General features: G+C 39.9%; 1 pseudogene; it reads left to right on the top strand.

Annotated features, from left to right (window-relative positions):
• The first annotated feature begins 830 nt into the window (after positions 1 to 830).
• Positions 831 to 1,315, top strand: LOC121026375 (40S ribosomal protein S24-like; annotated as a pseudogene).
• The last annotated feature ends 20,734 nt before the right edge of the window (positions 1,316 to 22,049 follow it).

Here is a 22,049-nt window from a genome sequence, read left to right as displayed (position 1 = left end):
GTGTCTGTGTGTGTATATATACACACACAGACACACACACACACACACACACACACATACATACATACCACCTCTTCTTTATCCATTCATCAGTCGATGGACTTTTGGGCAATTGCTTCTTAAGGGATTCAAGGTGGATGTGTGAACCTGTCATAGTGGTAGGACTAGCTTCCCTTTCCACACTCCCAGGTATTTCATGGTCCTCGCAAGTAACATGGACACAGTATCCTCCACCAAAATCACTGGTTTGTAATATCATTCACAATAGCACTTGTGTAATTTTCTGCCATTAGAAATGCTTCATTTCTCCACAAGAGATGTTACAGCAAATTCTTAGGATTGGGGGGTGGGGTGGGGTGGGGTGGGGGAGATAACCTGTGAGTGTGTGTGTGTGTGTGCGTGTGTGTGTGTGTATACCACATCTTTATCCATTCATCAGTCGATGGACATTTGGGCTCTTTCCATAATCTGCCTATTGTTGATAGCACTGCTATAAACATCGGAGTGCATATAGAGCACATTTTTCTAGCACCATCCTAAGAAAGGGTGCAGGAGAGATGAATGCATGAGTCCTCAAATTTCTGAAACTTTATAGGCTCTCATACTTGAATGTTAGTTTGGATGAGTACAGAAATCTAAGTTCATTTTCATTTTCCCTCAGAACTTTGAAGGCATTCACATCTTCATTAGCATCTGGTGTTGCTTGGGAGAAATCTAATGACATCTGATGCCTCTCCTTTGTGATGTGACCTTTACTGTCCTCTCTTAATTTGTCCCCGTGTAGTCAAATTTCACCATGAGCTCTCTTCCTCCCTGGCTGCTTGAGGCTCGGCCGCCATCATGAATGACACAGTAACTATCTGGACCAGGAAGTTCATGACCAACTGACTACTTCGGTGGAAACAGATGGTCATTGATGTTCTTCACCCCAGAAAGGCAACGATACCTAAGACAGAAATTCGGGAAAAACTAACCAAAATGTACAAGACCACACCAGATGTTGTCTTTGTGTTTGGATTCAGAACCCATTTTGGAGGTGATAAGTCAACTGGCTCTGGCAGGATTTATGATTCCTTGGATTATAGAAAGAAAAACGAACCCAAACATAGACTTGCAAGACATGGCCTGTATGAGAAGCAAAAGACATCACGAAAACAGTGAAAGGAACACAAGAACAGAATGAAGAAAGTTGAGAACTTCAAAAGCCAATTTTGGTGCTGGCAAAAAGAAGTGAAGTATCTAGCAGTGAGCTGGAGGCTGGACAACAGAAGGAGTAAAGATTCTGCAGTGACTGGGTGGTGATTGTGCAGATTTCTCATGACACGATTAATAAACTAAGAACTTTCATGTGTCTGGTTGTTTGGGAAAAAAAAAAAACTTTCACCATGAAGCTTCTTATGGGTCTTTTTTTCATTTGCTGGTTGTTCAAATGGCCCTTTCAATCTGGAGACTTAAGCCCGAGCAGTTAAGAAAATGTTTTGGATAATTTCTGTCTTTCCATTTTTTATGTTGTCTCTTCATGGAACTCCTAATACTTGGATATTGGACTAACTGGACCGATTCTTATGTTTTCTTTGCTATTTTTCATGTCTTCATGTATTTGTATTAACTTCTGGGAGAATCCTTAGAATTACCTCCAATTCTTCTGTTGAATTTGATTTTTGAGATTTGCTACCACATTTTCAAGATCTTTCCTTCATGCTGTTCCTTTTAATAGCAACTTCTTGTTTTATGAAAGCATTTAATACAAAATAGCTCTGTATTGATGCAGCTGCTTCTTCTTTTGTTTATTTCTTTGTTCATTTGTTTTACTTTTTTTAGATTCCTCATGTAAGTGAAGGCATATGGTATTTGTCTTTGTCTGACTTATTTTACCTAGCATAATACCCTCTGGGTCCATCCATGTTGTTGCAAATGGCAAGACCTTATTATTTTTGTGGATGAGTAATATTTCATTATATCCACATACCATCTTTTCTTTATCCATTCATCTATTGATGGACACTTAGCTTGCTTCTATACCTTGTATGCAATTGTAAACAATGAGGGGAGGTAGGTGGGAAATAGGCAAAATAGTGAAGAGGATGGAGAGGTACAAACTTCCACTTATAAAATAAATAAGTCATGGAGATGAAAGTATAGCATAGGGAATATAGTCAATATCGCCATAACGTATGGTGACAGATGGTGACAACACTTATCGTGGTGAGCACTGTGCAATGTACAGAATTTTCAGAACACCATGTTGTACAACTGAAAGTAACATAACATTGTAGGTCAACTATACTTCACTAATAACAATTTAAAAATTAGGGGCACCTGGCTGGCTCAGTCAGCAGAACATACAACTCCTGGTCTTGGGGTTGTGAGTTCAAACCCCATGTTGGGTATAGAGATTTCCTAAAAAAATTAAGAAAAATAAATCTTTTAAGATCCCCCCCCAAAAAACTCATCATACACCATCTTTTATATGCCAGACCCTGTGTTAAATATTAACACATTCTTCACAAAAACACTATAAGAAAGGTACAATTACTATCTCTATCTTAGAGATATGGAACAGAGACTAGAAGAGGTCCAAATAAATATCCTCAGTAAATAAAACAGTGCAAACATACTGGAACACAGTATGTGTGGATAAGACTACGACCTCTGGAAATACATGGCCTGGTTTTAAAAACTGGCTCCATCAATGATGAAACTTCTACAGATGGGGGTGGGGATGCAAGTTAACGCTCAGGCATGTAGATTTTCTTCTATGCATCACCTCTCCGCCACCTGCTTTCTGTCTCTCCAAAATGTGTTGGAAATGCCTGCCTGCTGATATTCCCTGTGTTGGTGTCCTTGTTCTTGGGCATTTGCGTTTGTATTTTTAAAATTCCTGGGGCACCTGGGCGGCTCAGTCGGTTGAGCGTCCGACTTCGGCTCAGGTCATGATCTCGCCGTCTGTGAGTTCGAGCCCCGCGTCAGGTTCTGGGCTGGCAGCTCAGAGCCTGGAGCCTGCCTCATATTCTGGGTCTCCCTCTTTCTCTCTCTCTCTCTGCCCTCTCCCGCTTATGCTGTCTCTCTCTGTCTCTCAAAAATAAAATAAACACTAAAAAAAATAATAAAATAAAATAAAATAAAATAAAATAAAATTCCTTTACTATGATCTTAGTGTGGTCAATCTAACATCTTCCTCTGTAAGTCCACACTGAGCGCTGCTTTTTGATTTCATTTCATATAAGTGACTTGTTTCCCTTAAAATGGCTTATGATTCTTTTTATAAGTGGTTTTCATAAATCATACTTTTTTCTTAATATCAGAACCTCTTTAACAATTACCATGAAAGGAGCATTAAGCCTCTAAAATCTAATAACAATTGCACTGTTCTCATTCTAGTGGTACACATAAATTAATAGTGGTACATGGTACATCTCTGGGCTACATTTTAGTTCATGGGGTTTTGTGCTGCAACAAAATATTCCCCAACATCATTAAAGCACTAGAAAGAAACATTGACCATACCAATTATAAAAGAAGATGAATTAGTGTTTATATATACCTAGCAAGATAGTCAAAGAAGAAGCTTGATGAGAGTTTGTCTAGTGGCATAATCTCTCCCCTAATGTCTAGGAATATCATCATCCTGGTTACTTACGTTAAAAACTCTGAAGTTGTTTTATCGCCGTCTACATGGTCTCCAAGATGATTTGGAACCGATTCTGCTTCTAAAACCCAATCATGCCCTCTCTTCTCACATTCTCATGGTAGCGCTCCGATTCAGCCTGTCAATAATTCTGTGCTAATTTGACTGGTCACCCCCATCCCAACTGCTACCAGAGTCGTTTTTCAAAAGCGCATGCTTGCCCACCCTGCTCTTCAATGACAACATATTGATGCTTTGATAATTCTCTAGGACAAAGACCAAAGTCCCAGACATAGTATGCGAGGCTTCTAAGCAAACTTTCATGGTGTACTTACTCTGTCCGTGACTTTGAGATGGCCATTAGGAATTCAAATGTAAGGCATGCCAATGTTTAGAGCATGGAGCTAGTCCCTGAAGGGGACTGACGTACTATTATTATATATCCTATAATGCTGTCTGGGTGCTAAGGATACAAGGTAAGCAAAACAGCTAAAGCCCTAAACTCCCTGCATCTGGTAGCTCACAGTATAGAAGAGAAGGAGACAAGCAAAGAGACAACTACAAAACAATGCAAGTACCATGAAGAAAAAGTAGAGGGATTAACCGAGAGATTATAGGGAGCACAGACCAGAGCAATAAGGAGTTCAGGGATGACTCTCTTCAAGAAATGATGTTTGAGCTAAGACTAAAAGATGAGGAAGAGTTTGTCAAGTGAAGGGAAGGGGGGGAAAAGAACATTCTAGTCAGAGAGAATAACATGTCCATATGCCCCGAGGAGGGAGGGAGTACCGAGTTTTTGAGAACTAGAAAAAGGTCAGCACGGCTTGGGGAAGATAGTAAAATGAAATGAGGCTAGTGGGGTTGGTCAAATAGAGAAAGGACTGGACGAGGACCCAGAGTGAATTCAGCAGGATGAGACACGACGTTGTTGTTTGGGTCTAGGCAACAATGAAAGGATAGTAGCATTAGACACTGAAAAATGGGACCCAAACTATAAAATATTTCGAAAGTAGGATCCAAGTAGGAAGTGGAGAAATTTTGTAATTCGATGAACATGTGGATACCAAGTGTTCTTCCTGACAAAGCAAAAGTTGAATATATGACTAATCGTGATACCTCAAAATAGGGAACTGAAGTTTCTTTTTTTAAAAGTTTATTTATTCTGAGAGAGAGAGAGAGGGAGAGAGAGAGACAGAGAGAGAGAGAGTGAGACAGAGAGAGAAGGGCGGAGAGAGGGAGAGAGAGAAAATCCCAAGCAGGCTCCCCACTGTCAACGCAGAGCCCGACATGGGGCTTGAACTCATGAACCGTGAGATCATGACCTGAGCCAAAACCAAGAGTCGGACGCTTAACCGACCGCACCACCCAGGTGCCCCTGAAGTCTTTGATATACACTCTGTGTCCCGGTGGAGATCGGATTAGAAAGTCATCTCGTATGTAGAGACCACTGGTGGCTCTTGCTGAGAAGGATAAGAGAAGGCAGAAACTGAAAAAATGAAATATGAATTACTTGAGTGGAGAAGATTTATCCAAATGATAAATATGCTGAGAGTACCTAAGCATAGTACATGAAATGTGCTCAAGAACACTTTTAGAAGTGGATTAAAATTAATAATGGGGAGAAATGAGGAAATAATTCATTCCTTTGTGTAATAAAGAGCCTTACTCCATTTATGTTGTTTGACTGCTGACAGCTTTCAATCCCCACCTCCTGCTTCCTTTCTGCCCCGTATCTGGGCAAGCTGGTGAGAAAGCACGCTAGTCCCCCTCTTGCCACGACAAAAGTCAGGGCCACTCACTCCCACTCTCTCTCAAGGCACACAAGCCATTTTCAGACCCGCTTGGGACCCTGCCCTGCTGTCTCCAAAGGCCTCAACATGTGAATAATAAATGTCTTCACAGGCTCGTGGTGGATGTGTGACGTCATCAGCCTTGACATGCAAACTGAGCTTAATGGGGGTCTGTCTAGTGTCCACAAATTGAATATAACATCTTGGAAGCTGGAGAGGAGTGGTGCTTACCAAATAGTCCATAAGCTCCACTACAATTTCCAGCCTCTTTACATTTAGTTTGGCGCCACAGAAGTAATTCTAGCCTAATGGAATGTGAGCAAAAGTGAATGTGACATTTCCAGGCTGAGGCAGTTAAAACCAGACTTCTCTTTCCTTGTCAGTGCGGCCTTAGACGCGACACTGGGCAGTGATGGAGGAGAGCTACCTAACTAGAATTAGACCGTAGAGTGAGCAAGAAATAAACTATTGTGTTAAGTCACTGAGATTGACTTAACCGACAGGGGTTTGTCTGTTTCTGCAGCATAGGCTTTACCAATATGATTGACGCATACCAAACCGAACGATTCAGCCCAGTGGAGCTCGGCACATCCACAAGGTGATGTCCAGAAGATTTCAATGAAAACCACTTATCAAAAATAATGCATACATAAAATATAATGTATAACTATATTCTTTTCATGTCATTCACTTAAAAGGGGAACGATGACATATGTCATACGATATATATATATATATTTATATGTTTATAATATATTTTCTCTCTTTGAGTGTCTTTTTTTTTTAATTTGAGACACACAGAGAGAGAGAGAGAGAGAGAGAGAGAGAGAGAGAGTGCAAATTGGGGAGAGGAGCAGAGGGAGAGACAGAGACAATCTCAAGCAGGCTCCGCGCTGACGCAGGGCTCAATCACACGACTCTGGGATCGTGACTGAGCTGAAATCAACCCACGCACCCCTCCTTTGTGATATGAAGGACCAAAATTGTTGATCGCATAAAAACACATAACCCTTTTTTTATATTTTATTATAAATCTGTTTAATAATTGTATTTTCCTACATTGCACTGTTAAGCAGTAAGAAATCCACTTATACTTCAATCATATGCCCTTAAAAGGCTAGCCACAGGGGCGCCTGGGTGGCGCCGGCGGTTAAGCGTCCGACTTCAGCCAGGTCACGATCTCGCGGTCCGCGAGTTCGAGCCCCGCGTCGGGCTCTGGGCTGATGGCTCGGAGCCTGGAGCCTGTTTCCGATTCTGTGTCTCCCTCTCTCTCTGCCCCTCCCTCGTTCTTGCTCTGTCTCTCTCTGTCCCAAAAATAAATAAAAACGTTGAAAAAAAAAAATTAAAAAAGGCTAGCCACAGCACCAAAGTTATTGTATAATGATTTATAAGTAACATTCCACTCTGAGTTTAATCTTAAATTTAAGGTAAAAACTGATCTTTAGAGAAGAGTCAATAAACCAAACATGTTTTGCAATGTAACTAAATCTACTATTTATAGTATTCTGTCAGTTCAAATAAATTTGAACACTCATATTCTGTATTTACTTTCTACACGACACCGAACAATTGACATCCTCTTTGCTTAAGGAGATTATTTTTAACTTCAGGCTGAAGATCTTGATCAAGGATGTTCAAAACGATTCGTTGATATGTTTGACTCAAACACACTGACACACGCTCGGCCCTCGATGACAGACTGTATTGATCAAGTTCAAAGTAATGATTATAATAGAGTATACGTAATTATACTCACACTATTTCAACTCAACACCTCAGTGAAAGAGGCAATGCTGCTCTTAAACACATATCACAGAACAATTTTTCTAACACGATTGTTTCACCTTCTGGTTATCTATTGTGGTATAATATCGATTCCCTTATCTATTTCTTCTCAGCTTAGCAAGTTTATCTTTTTATGACATCTGGCAGTTCTCTCGCTCGGTGAATTACATATAACTGCACAAAGAGTGAATGTATCCATCCATGACGTCCATCTTTACATTCCATTAATATTTTTTCAGCTCTTAGAGTCCCTGTTGTCCCTTCTCCTGACCTTGCCTCAGCCTTCCCCTTGTCCCTCTGTGCTCATTTCTTAGTCCCATTCATATTCAACGAATATCTTAAGCTCCATCCACAATCACAGAGGTAAAATTAAACGTTCTTATTATGACTCTATGCTTGGTGGCACATTAATTCTATTTACATGGTTACTGAGATAGATAACTACGAGGTCTTAGATGTGTCCCGCACGTCAATATCTTTACCTCAGTGTTTCTTAAACGAGGTCATCTGAATTGCTAGCCAGTATGCTCAAAAGTCACCCTTATGGAAAAAACTACCAATCTTTTTCAGTTTCCCATACTTGCCCCTTTCCTGCATATCTCTAGACTTGTTCTGTACACTCTCCTTGACACATATTATTTCAGCTGTCACCTGATCAATATAGTATTTCATGCCTCTGTGCCTTCACACACGCCGTCCCCGCTGCCTGGCATTCTACTGTATCATATTGCACCTGAAAATGTTCATCACAGCACTTGCCACATGATACTATTACTGTTTCCTGACTGTCTTCCTCAGTGCACAGCATTTTTTCAGGGTAGGTACTGGGCCTTTTATCATTTATACCTAGAACCTAATCGGACATACGGCCCACGTGAAATAATCAATAAATACTGAATGACCGATTTATGATTACCTATTCTTTATTTACCTTGAAAACACATCATCCCTTTCTCCCATAAAATAATCGCACAGGTATTCATTTTTAAGTTAAAGTGAATCAAGCCATATTTGCTTTATGGTGATAAAAAACATATAAATTACCTTCTTAACTTTTTAAATATTTTATTTATTTTCAAGACAGAGTGAGAGAGAGTACAAGCAGGGGAGGGACATACAGAGGGGGGACAGGAGGATCCTAAGCGGGCTCTGCACTGACAGCAGAGAGCCTGATGCTGGGCTTGAACTCATGAACCACGAGACCATGACCAGAGGCAAAGTTGGACCCTTAACCGACTGAGCCACCCAGGCGCCCCACCTTCTTAATTTGTGAGTGAACATTTCAGTATTGTTAACTATATATATATATATATATATATATATATATATATATATAGTTGTACAAGAGATCTCTAAAACTTTTTCATCTTGCATGCCTAAAACTCTGTACTCATGGAACAACAACTCCCCATTTCCCCTCTCCTTCCCGTCCTTGGCAATCACCATTCTTTTTTCCGTTTCTATTAGTTTGACTACTGTGGATACCTCATATAAGTGGCCTCATGTGGCACATCTATTTTTGTGACTGACTTATTTCACTGAGCATAGTACCCCGAAGTGGGATTGCTGAATTTGCATTAGTATGGTATATTCATCAAAATTATTTGAGACATTATTAATATTGAGATATTGAGACATTATTAATAACTAAAGTTTATACTTCGATTTCCTCAGTATTCCCTAATGTCCTTTTTCTCCTCTAGAATCCCACTCAGGATTCCACATTTCATTTACTGGTCATGCTTAGATAGGCCTCTCTTGGTTGTGACAACTTCTTAGACTTTCTTTGCTTTTGATGATCTTTACCGTTTTCAGGAGTACTGGTTAGGTGCTTTGTAAAATGTTCTTCAGTGGGCATTTGTCAGACTTTTTTCCTCGGGATTAAACTAAGATTTGAGGAGTTTGATCACAGATGTAAAACGCCATTCTCATCACATTACATCATGGTTACTTGCTAACAACGTGACTTATTAATATTTATGCTAACCTCAATAACTTGGCTAAGGTAGTGTTTGTGGATTTGCTCCATTATAAAATGACTCCCCTGTTTTCTTCCTTTACATCATGCAGTCTTTAGAAGAAAGTCTCTATGAACAACTCACACTTAAGGAGTGTAGAGTTATGGCCAAATCCTTAAGGGTAGATCATTTACATAAATTATTTAGAAATTTTCTGCATGAGAGATTTGTTTATACTCTGCCAAATTTATTTATTCAACCATTTATTTATGTGACTAGAAAGGAAGAAGTAAAACCGTCTTTATTTTCAGATAACATGATCATCTTTATAGTAAATCCCAACAAATAGTTTCTCAATCTGTTCCAACTTTGGCTATTTCAGTTGGTTCCTGTGTCCTTCTGACAACGCCCATAATTTACTGGGTTTTGTTGTTGTTGCTTATTTGTTTGTTTCACGTGGTTTTTACTTCTGCCATGATAACATGCCCCAGGTTCACCTGGTATACTCCCTGCACTAGACCTAGAATTAGTCATTTCTCTAAGGAACACTGTTTCCTTTTTTTTTTTTTTTTTTTTTGAGAATAGTATTAGAAACCAAAATTTAGGCACTAGATGTGTTCATTGCTACCGAGGTGTCATTGCTTCTAGGACATTCAGCTGACAAAACAAGAAGATATGACTGGGTATACTAATCTATGTATATACACATATCTATAAATATTTCTGTATATAACCATCTGTATCTATATTAAACTAAACGTGTTTCATACTGAGGTTTCTAACTCTAATCTTTTATCACATGGATCATTCCAGTGTTCCCCCTTTGCTTACCTGTAAGCTTTTTACTCTAACATTGAGAAATCTGGTTCCCATCATCAACCATTTACTTAAGGTATAATTCCAGTATACATGTAAATTGCTACATGTGTCAGCACAGGGACTGACTTTATCAAATTGAGTACAATTCTTACATATAGTTCTTTTTGCCTTTAGGCTTACAGAATCCACTAATTTCCAAAGTTACTTAGCTTCTTCTTCCAACCACCCACCTTGAGTGAAGTTGCTTCATATATTTGCAGCATAGTTAGATTATTTTGTCACATTATGCATTTCATCTGGGGATCTTCCAACCTCCTAATGACTTTCAAAATGTATATACATTAAAGTTTACTCACAGTTCTTTAAAGTTTTATGAGTGTTGACAAACGTTTAATTCTGTGTATTCAGAATTATAATATCTCACAGAATAGTACACTGCCAATGTAGGCTCATCCTTGGTAAAAAAAAAAAAAAAATCAATTTCGTGAGTGATGTTTATAATGGGAGAGGCTATGAATTTGTGTGGGCAGGGCATATATGGGAAATCTCTGTACCTTCCCATCAATTTTGTTATAAACCTAAAACTGCTTTAAAAAATAAGTATTTTTAAAGAGATGGAAATAGGAGAATGGGGGGCCAACATGGCAGAGAAGTAGGGGGATCCATACTTCCTGCGTCTCTCAAACAAAGAAGTGCGGAAGCCAAAGGACTTTGAACACCAGAGCCAGGGAGGAGAAGAGACTGAATCTACCAGGAAGAAAATGGGAAAGCTGGGAAAAAGATAGGGCTATTCCAAGGAACAAATCAAAGCCCACCTGGTGGAGGGTCCAAAATATCACTATGAGTAGGGTAATAAAATAACCAAAGTCCCAACAGCAGAGAGCAAGTAACAATCTCCGAAAAAACACCTCCTGAAGGGCCAGGCCCTGGACAGTGTATGACCCTCCTTTAATATAGCAGTGCTCGCAGGTGCCGAGAATACAACAAGCTTTTAAAATGCATAAGGGACATGGGGCGCCTGGGTGGCGCCGTCGGTTAAGCGTCCGACTTCAGCCAGGTCACGATCTCGCGGTCCGTGAGTTCGAGCCCCGCGTCAGGCTCTGGGCTGATGGCTCGGAGCCTGGAGCCTGTTTCCGATTCTGTGTCTCCCTCTCTCTCTGCCCCTCCCCCGTTCATGCTCTGTCTCTCTCTGTCCCAAAAATAAATAAACGTTGAAAAAATAAAATAAAATAAAATAAAATAAAATAAAATGCATAAGGGACAGAAAACTAGCCAAAATGACAAAACAGAAGAATTCTCCTCAAAAGAAATTCCAGGAAGTAGCGACAGCTAATGAATTGATCAAAACCAACTTAAGCAATATAACTGAACGAGAATTTAGAATAATAGTTATAAAACTAATTGCTGGGCTTAAAAACATGGAAATAAATAAAACACCCCACACTAATGGCTTCACTGGGGAACTCTACCATATATTTAAAGAAGAAATAATGCCAATTCTAAAAAGAAAAAATTGCCAGTTAAAGAGAATACTCCCGACATTTTTTTAAATGTTTATTTATTTACTTTGAGTGAGACAGTGGGGGAAGGGCAGAGAGAGAGAGAAAGAGTGGGCAAGAGAGAACCCCAAGTAGGCTCTGCACTGCCAGCACAGAGTCCAACGTGGGGCTCAATCCCATAAACCACGAGATCACAACCTGAGCTGAAATCAAGAACCGAATCTGAGCGGTCAGCACACAGCCTGACTCAGGGCTTGAACCCACAAACCCAAGATCATGACCTGAGCTGAAGTCTGATGCTTAACCAACTGAGCCACCCAGGCGCCCAAAGATGCCAACATTAACCTGTCACCGAAACCAGAAAAAAGGATATTAAAAGAAAAAAACCTAAAGATAAATATCACTTAGGAACATAGAAAAATACTTGACAAGTTTTAGCAAGTAGAATCCATCAATATATAAAAAAGATAATACATCATAAACAAACAGGGTTTATCCCAGGATTATGAGGTTTGCTTAATAATATTTATAAATCAGTTTATGTAACTTTGCTTAATAATATTTATAAATCAGTTTATGTAAATCGCCATATTTACAGACTAAAGAAGAAAAACCATATGACTCTATAAAAAGATTTGTAAAAACCACATAAAAAAATTAAACATACATTCTTGGAACAAACTCTAAGCAAACGTGAAGGAACTAGAAGAATGTCCTCAACCAGATAAACAGTGTCTATGAAAAATCTACAGTTAATATTGTATTTAAGGACCAAAGACTGAAAGCTTAATTTTATGTGTCCACTTGGCTAGTCTATGGGGCCCAGTTGTTTACTCAAACACCAGTCTGTATGTTGTTGTAAAGGTAGATAAGATTAGCATTTAAATCAGTAAACTTTGAGAAGAGCAGACTACATCCCAATTGTGGGTGGACTTCATCCAAACAGTTGAAAGCCTCAAGATTAAAAAAAAGGCTAAGGTCTGTCTCCCTACTCCCTTCAAAGTCAAGCTGAAACAATTTCTGCTAGAAATTTTAGCTTGCTGACCTGCCCTGCAGATTTTGGACTTGTCTGCTCCTACAATTACATGAGATAATTTCTTAAAATAAATCTATTTTATAGATGTAGATGTCTATGTGTGTATCTGTGTATCTATCAATCAAGATCTCTCTCTCTCTTTCTGTCTCTCTCTCCACACACACACACACACACACACACACACACACACACTCATATACATCCTGTTGGTTCTGTTTCTCTGGCAATACCTGACTGATACACTTAACTGTACGATCAGAAAAAAACAAAAACAAAAACAAAAACAAAAATAAAACACATGAATATCTACTCTTACCAGTTCTGTTCAATGTTGTACTGGAGTACTGGCTGAGAAATCAGGCTAGAAAAAGAAATAAAAGGCATATTGACTAGAAAGGAAGAAGTAAAACCGTCTTTATTTTCAGATAACATGATCATCTTTATAGTAAATCCCAACAAATATTCAAAACAAAGCTACTAGAAAAATAAATTTAGCATGGTTGCAGAATGAATGGCCAATATACAAAAATCAATTGCATTTCTATGTACTAAGAATGAACAATCAGGGGCGCCTGGGTGGCTTGGTCGGTTGAGCGTCCGACTTAGCTCAGGTCATGATCTCACGGTCCGTGAGTTCGAGCCCCGCGTCGGACTCTGTGCTGACAGCTCAGAGCCTGGAGCCTGTTTCGGATTCTGTGTCTCCCTCTCTCTCTGCCCCTCCCCTGTTCATGCTCTGTCTCTCTCTCTCTGTCTCAAAAATAAATAAACGTTAAAAAAAAAATTAAAAAAAAAAAGAATGAACAATCAAAAATTGAAAGTAAAAAATAGACCATGAACAATAGCAAAAAATATTATATACTTGGGGATGAATTTGACAAAAGATATATGCAGGGCCTGAACACTGAAAACTGCAAAACTATGATGAAATAAGTAAGACCTAAATAAATGCAGGAGCACCTGGGTGGCTCAGTCGGTTAAGCATCTGTCTTCAGATCAGGTCATGATCTCATAGTTTGTGGGTCTGAGCCCTGCATTGGGCTCTGTGCTGACAGCTCAGAGCCTGGAGCCTGCTTCGGATTCTGTGTCTCCCCCTCTCTCTGCCCCTCCCCCACTTGTGTTCTATCTCAAAAATAAATAAACATTAAAAAATTTTTTTAAACAAAGACCTGAATAAATGGAGACATAGACTGTGTTCATGAAATGACTCAGTGATGTTAGGATGTCAGTTATCCCCAAATCAACCTGTAGATTTAACACAATCCCAACCAAAATCTAAACTTAAAGTGTGTTTTCATAATTGGGTAGCTAATTCTGAAATTTTTATGGAAAGTCACTGGACCTAGAATAGCCAAATTAATCTGAAAAGGAAGAAAAATGTAAAGAACTCACACTACTTGATTGTAATATTTATTATAAAGCTACGTTAATAAGGCAATGAAATATTGGCATTAAGATTGACATGTAGATAAATGAAACAGAAGAGAGTATAGGGGCATCGGGCTGACTCATTCAGTGGAGCATGTGACTCTTGGTCTCAGGGTCATGAGTTCAAGCCCCATGTTGGGTGTAGAGCCTACTCTTAAGGAAAAAGAGATAGAGAATATAGCAGTAGACCCACACATACATAGTCAATTGACTTCCAACAAAGATGCCAAGATAATTTAGTTGGGAAAGGTTAATATTTTCCAAAAATATTGTTTGATGCCGGGATAATTTGACCATATGAAAAGTACAAGAACCTCAATCCTTACGTCATATCAAGTACTAAAACTAACTCAAAATGATTTATATATCTGTCAGTAAAACCTAACACAATAAAATATCCAGTAGAAAATATAAGAGAAAATCAGAGTAAATTTGTATGTGCCAATGATTTCTTAAATACAACACAAGTGGGGCGCCTGGGTGGCGTAGTCGGTTAAGCGTCCGACTTCAGCCAGGTCACGATCTCGCAGTCCGTGAGTTCGAGCCCCGCGTCGGGCTCTGGGCTGATGGCTCAGAGCCTGGAGCCTGTTTCCGATTCTGTGTCTCCCTCTCTCTCTGCCCCTCCCCCGTTCATGCTCTGTCTCTCTCTGTCCCAAAAATAAATAAACCTTGAAAAAAAAAATTAAAAAAAAAAAATACAACACAAGACATAAACTTTTATTAAAAAATCAGTATGTTAGAAATTCATAACATAAGAAATACTTTTAATCTTCAAAAGACCCTGTGAAAACTAAAAGGCAAGCCCCCCAATGGGAGAAAAGATGTGTAAAAAAATTTATCAACAAAATACTTCTATCCCACTCCACAAATAATTATTAGAATATGAACAACCCAATTAAAATGGGCAAAACATCTGAACAGATACTTCAGTAAAGAAAATATACGGGTACTAAATAAGCATGTGAAAAGGTATATTCAACATCATTTGTCATTAGGGACATGTAAAACAAAAACACAATGGGAAAAAAACACATTGAGATACTCTTCCATGCCCACTAGAATGTGTGAAATTGAAAAAGACTGGTGGGGGTGGCACCAGGGCAGCTCAATGGGACTCTTGATTTTGGCTCAGGTCATGGGCACTGCGACTGATCACATGAACCACAGGTGTTGGTGGAGGATGTGGAGTCAAGGTCACTCATCCACTACTGTTAACAATGTAACATGGTACAGCCTCTTTGCAAAACAGGTTAGCAGTTTTCTAAAACGTTAAACACATAACTAGCATATGACCCCAAACTTTTTTTCTTGCTAGCTACCCAAGAAAACTAAAAACATGTGTTCACAGGCCATACAAGAAGGTTCATAGCAGCTTTATCTTTGATAGTCAAAAATTGGGAAAAAAACCCCAACTCTATATCAGCAAGCCAATAAACATGTTGTGATGTGCCAAAAAATGGCATATGATACACGATTCAATATTTATAAAATTCTACCAAATGCAAACTGCTCAATGGTGACAGAAAGCAGGTTGATCAGCGATTGCTTGGAAACCAGGCCGGGTCAGAGATGTGTAAGAGAGAGGATAATAAAGGGACAGGAGTAATGACTGAAGGATAATGAATACCTTCATTATCTTGATTGTGTTGATGCTTTGTGGATATATACTTACGCAAAACTCATTAAATTGTGCACTTTAAAATGTTCCCTTAAATGTGTATAAATTTTGCCACAACAAGGATGTTAAACAGGAAACAACACCTCAAGGAAACAATCAAAAAAATTCAGGAGTTGGATGCACAGTGAGAGCCTAATCCCTTCAAGTATTTGATGTCATTAAAAAGGGGTTGCCCTTGTATTAAAAGGGACTACAAAATACAGAATGCAGTGAAATATGCAGTCTTGAATAGGATCCTGGCTATAAAGAACTTTCTTTTGGCAAAAATTGGTAAATTTGAAGACAGACTAATTATTAGACACTAGAAAAGTGTTTATATTAATGTTTTGGGTGTTATAGTATTAACTGACTCCATAATATAATTTTCTTAGTTTTAAGAAGCGTAGGGTGGCATATTTAGGAATTGAATATCAAGATATCCATATTTATTTAAAGTAATTTAGTATTAAAAGTAAAATGTTAAGTAAAAAATATTGGGAAAGAGTTTCCTGGGCAGTGTTTTATGCTGAATGCCTAATTTTCAAGAATAGATTAAAATGGGCCCATGAACAGAAGGTGAGCACTTTAAATGGAGTCTACAGCAATGGTACCTTACGGCCTGGCCTGCTATGCGTCAAAAGAGAGGGCAATACAGCCAACTTTTATTTTATCATCTTTTCTCCTAAAAATAAAAAATAAGGAAAGAGGCTTCTATTAAAAACTTCTCTATTCTCTTTCTTTCATTCCCGTTTCACAGTCTCTGTCATTCTTTTCATCTAGATCGGCTTTCTCACATTAATAGTTACATCAGAAAGGTATCTTTTCCTCTTTTCTCATTCTAGAGTCAAAAAGAATGAATGAATTTAATCATTTATTCAGTCAACAAATATTTACTGAGCACCTACCACAATGATTCTTTGTGCTTTGTGCATTATAATTATCTATGGAGTTTTTTGTTTTCTGTTTGTTTGTTTTTTTTTTTTTTTTTGAGAAACAGAGAGAGAGGCAAAGGGAGAGGGAGAGACTTTTTAAATTTATTTTTGTTTGAGAGAGAGAGAGAGAGAGAGAGAGAGAGAGAGAGAAAAGTGTAAGTGGGGGAGGGGGAGAGAGAGAATCCCAAGCAGAGCCCAATGCGGGGCTCAAACTCACGAAACCTGAGATCATGACCTGAGCTGAAATCAAGAGTCGGAGGCTTAACTGACTGAGCCACCCAGGCTCCCAGCTGTGGAGTTTTTAAGAAATAAAAATTCCTGAGCCTCACCATTGAAATTTTAACACAGTCTGTTGTGGGACTTAGACAACTGTGTTGAAACAGAACAAACAGAAAACTTCCATAGGTGTTTCTCATTCCTTCCTGGAGTTGGGACCCACTGGCCTAGTAAGTGCCACTCTTGTACCAAGCACTGAAAATAACAGCTCTGGATCAGACAAATACAGTTCCTGACCCCACTGTGCTTGTATTCTTAGCCTCCTTTTCATGATTTAGACTTACGATTTTAGATACCCATGAGACATATCTTCTTGGATATCGCATTTTCACACCCTCTCGATATGTCCAAAATGAATTTCATCTGATCCTTAAAAATGGCTTTTCCTTTCCAACCATTTGCTCATCAAAAGAATTCAGCCAATATGGGAATTCCTCTTTTTCTGGGCACAGTGTTATGGCTGATGGATAGAAAGTTCCTTCATTGTTTTTTTTTTTTTTATTTATATATGAAATTTATTGTCAAATTGGTTTCCATACAACACCCAGTGCTCATCCCAAAAGGTGCCCTCCTCAATACCCATCACCCACCCTCTCCTCCCTCCCACCCCCCATCAACCCTCAGTTTGCTCTCAGTTCTCAACAGTCTCTTATGCTTTGGCTCTCTCCCACTCTAACCTCTTTTTTTTTTTTCCCTCCCCTCCCCCATGGGTTCCTGTCAAGTTTCTCAGGATCCACATAAGAGTGAAACCACATGGTATCTGTCTTTCTCTGTATGGCTTATTTCACTTAGCATCACACTCTCCAGTTCCATCCACGTTGCTACAAAAGGCCATATTTCATTTTTTCTCATTGCCACGTAGTATTCCATAGTGTATATAAACCACAATTTCTTTATCCATTCATCAGTTGATGGACATTTAGGCTCTTTCCATAATTTGGCTATTGTTGAGAGTGCTGCTATGAACATTGGGGTACAAGTGCCCCTATGCATCAGTACTCCTGTGTCCCTTGGATAAATTCCTAGCAGTGCTATTGCTGGGTCATAGGGTAGGTCTATTTTTAATTTTCTGAGGAACCTCCACACTGCTTTCCAGAGTGGCTGCACCCATTTGCATTCCCACCAACAGTGCAAGAGGGTTCCCGTTTCTCCACATCCTCTCCAGCATCTAGAGTCTCCTGATTTGTTCATTTTGGCCACTCTGACTGGCGTGAGGTGATACCTGAGTGTGGTTTTGATTTGTATTTCCCTGATAAGGAGCGACGCTGAACATCTTTTCATGTGCCTGTTGGCCATCCGGATGTCTTCTTTAGAGAAGTGTCTATTCATGTTTTCTGCCCATTTCTTCACTGGGTTATTTGCTTTTCGGGTGTGGAGTTTGGTGAGCTCTTTATAGATTTTGGATACTAGCCCTTTGTCCGATATGTCATTTGCAAATATCTTTTCCCATTCCGTTGGTTGCCTTTTCGTTTTGTTGGTTGTTTCCTTTGCTGTGCAGAAGCTTTTTATCTTCATAAGGTCCCAGTAATTCACTTTTGCTTTTAATTCCCTTGCCTTTGGGGATGTGTCGAGTAAGAGATTGCTACGGCTGAGGTCAGAGAGGTCTTTTCCTGCTTTCTCCTCTAAGGTTTTGATGGTTTCCTGTCTCACATTCAGGTCCTTTATCCATTTTGAGTTTATTTTTGTGAATGGTGTGAGAAAGTGGTCTAGTTTCAACCTTCTGCATGTTGCTGTCCAGTTCTCCCAGCACCATTTGTTAAAGAGACTGTCTTTTTTCCATTGGATGTTCTTTCCTGCTTTGTCAAAGATGAGTTGGCCATACGTTTGTGGGTCTAGTTCTGGGGTTTCTATTCTATTCCATTGGTCTATGTGTCTGTTTTTGTGCCAATACCATGCTGTCTTGATGATGACAGCTTTGTAGTAGAGGCTAAAGTCCGGGATTGTGATGCCTCCTGCTTTGGTCTTCTTCTTCAAAATTACTTTGGCTATTCGGGGCCTTTTGTGGTTCCATATGAATTTTAGGATTGCTTGTTCTAGTTTCGAGAAGAATGCTGGTGCCATTTTGATTGGGATTGCATTGAATGTGTAGATAGCTTTGGGTAGTATTGACATTTTGACAATATTTATTCTTCCAATCCATGAGCAGGGAATGTCTTTCCATTTCTTTAAACCTCTGAGTAGCTCTTGATTGAAAGTTTAATCTATACAGAGGGGTGACGTGCAGTTCATTGTATGCTCTGTTCAGCAAATTTTACAAGCTACCCGAAGGTGCTGCTGATTGACAAATGAGATGCTCTTTCTTTGTCAGAACAGTGACGGACTAGTTTAATTACATATATAAAGAGATACCTGATAACGAGGAATACGTGAGAGCAGGTGGGAGGGAACCGTTTACAAGTATATGCAAAGCGATATCTGGATGGTTCAGGCATGTTTTTAAAGACAAGTCCCTTCTTCTTGTGAGTTTTGGGAGCAAAAAGGTTGCAAGGTTATGAATTAGCTTTCCAATCTGTCAGTACTGTATTACAGAGAGCCTCGGAAGGCTCAGAGCAATATTTCACCCTCCGTCGAAAATCCACATGAAGGGCGCATTTCCATGCTTCTGTTTCTTTTGTGGTCATTGCAGCAATAGAATGTGGCACACTGGTTTTATGGGACACTTTCAAGCTGTTTTCTGATGAAAAACAGGCTGGAATTCAGAAGATGGAACTGGAAAAGTGTCCAGGTGTTCCTGTAAAGGAACTCACGAGCTGATAGGATGTAAATGATGATCTTGCACAGTCATAGGTAAAACTCTCCTTGTGTCTTTTCAAATCAGTTTTTTTTTCCTTAAGATGCCCATGTTTTTATTTTTAATTTGTTTATTAAGCTTTTTATTTTAATTCCAGTACCGTTAACATGCAGTGTTGTATTATTTTCAGGTGTCCAATATAGTGATTCAACAACTCTATACTTTTAAATCACTTTAAAGAGGACAGCATTTCTATTTTCAACGCCTACAACCTCATTCCCTCCCTCCGTGCCCTGCCACTTTTGTCTGTCTGTATTTGTTTGATTCATTTATTCATTCAACAAATATTTACTGAGCACCTATGATATTCCAGGTACTGTGCCAGATTTGGGGGATTCAGCAGGGAATGTAACAGAGGTGGTCTCAGTCTTCATGGATTGTGTCCTTGTGAGAGGGACTGGCACTAATTACATAGCCCAAAGAATGAGTACAAAATGACAACAAAGGCAAGTAGCATGATGGTGACTGACACGGGGCTAGGAGAACTTATAACAGGATAATTTGACCTCCGTTCTTAGAAAGGAGTCCCTCTCAATGCTAGGGCCCCTAAAACAAATGCCACTTTACGAGAAGACTGTGTTTTCTTGTGGGAACTGTCCCTGACTTCGTTGAAGAAGGTTACATTCCTTATATACGAAACTGGTTGATATGCGTTGATTATAATGTAAAAGTTTGAATCCAGGTGTCAAATTTATGTTTGACATGAAAATGTAAGATTGTTTTAAAAATTATCTTATTGAAGTATACATATAGCAAAGTACAAATATGATCCTGTGTCTCAATGAACTATCAAAGAGGGAGCACATCCACTTAACTAGCATTCAGATCAAGGAAGAGGACATTGCCAGTTTCCAAAAGCCCCTCTCATGCCGCCTCTAGCTATGTGTTTGCAGAACAGATAGGTGGATGCTTGTGTCTAGGAAACTCAGCCCCCAGGTGTCGGATGACCCTCTGTGCGCCTGGGAAATGCAGCGCCTGCTTTGCTTGCCTGACCCCTCCTGATAAGTCAGGATGGCTCTGAGTCGGTCCCATCAGAGGCAGGCACGATGGACAACTATCTGGGGAAGCCTAAGGCACGAAGTCCGTGCTGTTGATGTGCCAGCCTTCGGACCAACCGATGGCCATTTCTCCTGGCCCGACAAGGAGACGGCCTGTCTCCTCGAGACGTTGTGGGCCGTCAGGCTGCCTTCATCTACCTTTCCTGGCTGTCCGTGTGCATCAAACTCTCCCTGGGGAAGATTTCTAATCCTCGATGCCTCTGTTTGCCTAAGGAGTCTCTCCTTTCTCCATAAGGCCTCGGGACGTTGGAGGCAATGTCTGAATGTGCTCAGTCTTGATCCACTTTCTATGACTGTTCTCTTTGAAGGCCTACTCGTTAGAAGGAAAAAAATCTGCTCCTGTCTCCACCATGCGATTGGAAAGTTCGTCTCGAGTAGCCTCACGCACCGGACGGATACGTCAGGGAAGAATTCTTAGGATATAACCTCTTAGCTGACGAAAAGGGAGCAAGAGTTAGACACCGAAAGGGAGGAGATTCCACGCAGAAGGAATAGTCCATGCACAAGCCTAATGGCAGGAGGGAGCAGAGGGCATAAACAGAGATGAGGGGGAAGAATGAGGAGAGACGAAGTGGGAAAGAGAGGTGGAGGCTAGACCGTGTAGGGCCTCGTGGGCCACGTTGTGACTTTTCTCCTTTGTATTAAGTGTCATGGAGGCTTCCTCTTTAATCGGAGAAAGAACATGTGTGTAAAATGATCAAATTTGTATTTTGAAAAGTTTCGATCTGGCTAAAGTGATCTCCATGTATTAACTCAGTTAACCCCCGGCCCCTCTATCCCTGTGAACAGCTTCTGTTCTCACCTTCATTCCACAAATAAGCTCACGCCGGTAATAAGTGGCAAAGGCAGGATTTGAACCCAGGCAGACTGGCTTCAGAATCCGTGCGTCTAAAACGCTAGTCAGAACTGTCTCCTGTTAGCGTCAAGGCTTATTTTACAGGAGATGATGGTTGCTTGGATGTCGAAGACGGTGGAGACAAAGAACCGGACTGATTTGAAAGAGTGTTAGAAGATAAACATGACCGAATACTATGACAGGTTGAGTAAGGGGGAGGTGAAAGTGCTCAAGGTGATTCTTTAGGTTTGGAATGTGCAACCAGGTCTGTGGTGGTATCATTCGCTGTGACAGGGAACGCCCGTTGACAAGAGCCAGGCTTGGAGGAGAGAATGATTTCATCCCGGAATGCAGTGAGTTTGAGAGAACTGTGCAACGAGAAGCAGGAAAATGATGTCATGTGGGCGGTACGTTACGCCTGGCACACAGCAGTGCAGCCACGTGTGAACATTCAGCATCTAGGTAATGGTTACCTTGGCCTGAGACTTCCAGAACAGTACTGAGTGTTCAGGTAGAGGAGGATGAACCTGTAAAAGAGATAGGAAAGTAGCCAATGAGAC

Source organism: Herpailurus yagouaroundi, unplaced genomic scaffold (assembly GCF_014898765.1).
Source record: "Herpailurus yagouaroundi ecotype Mexico unplaced genomic scaffold, PumYag 88619, whole genome shotgun sequence".
In the NCBI taxonomy this organism is placed as follows: Eukaryota; Metazoa; Chordata; class Mammalia; order Carnivora; family Felidae; genus Herpailurus; species Herpailurus yagouaroundi.
Note: the sequence above shows the minus strand (reverse complement) of the source record. Positions and strands in the feature narration are given on the sequence as shown.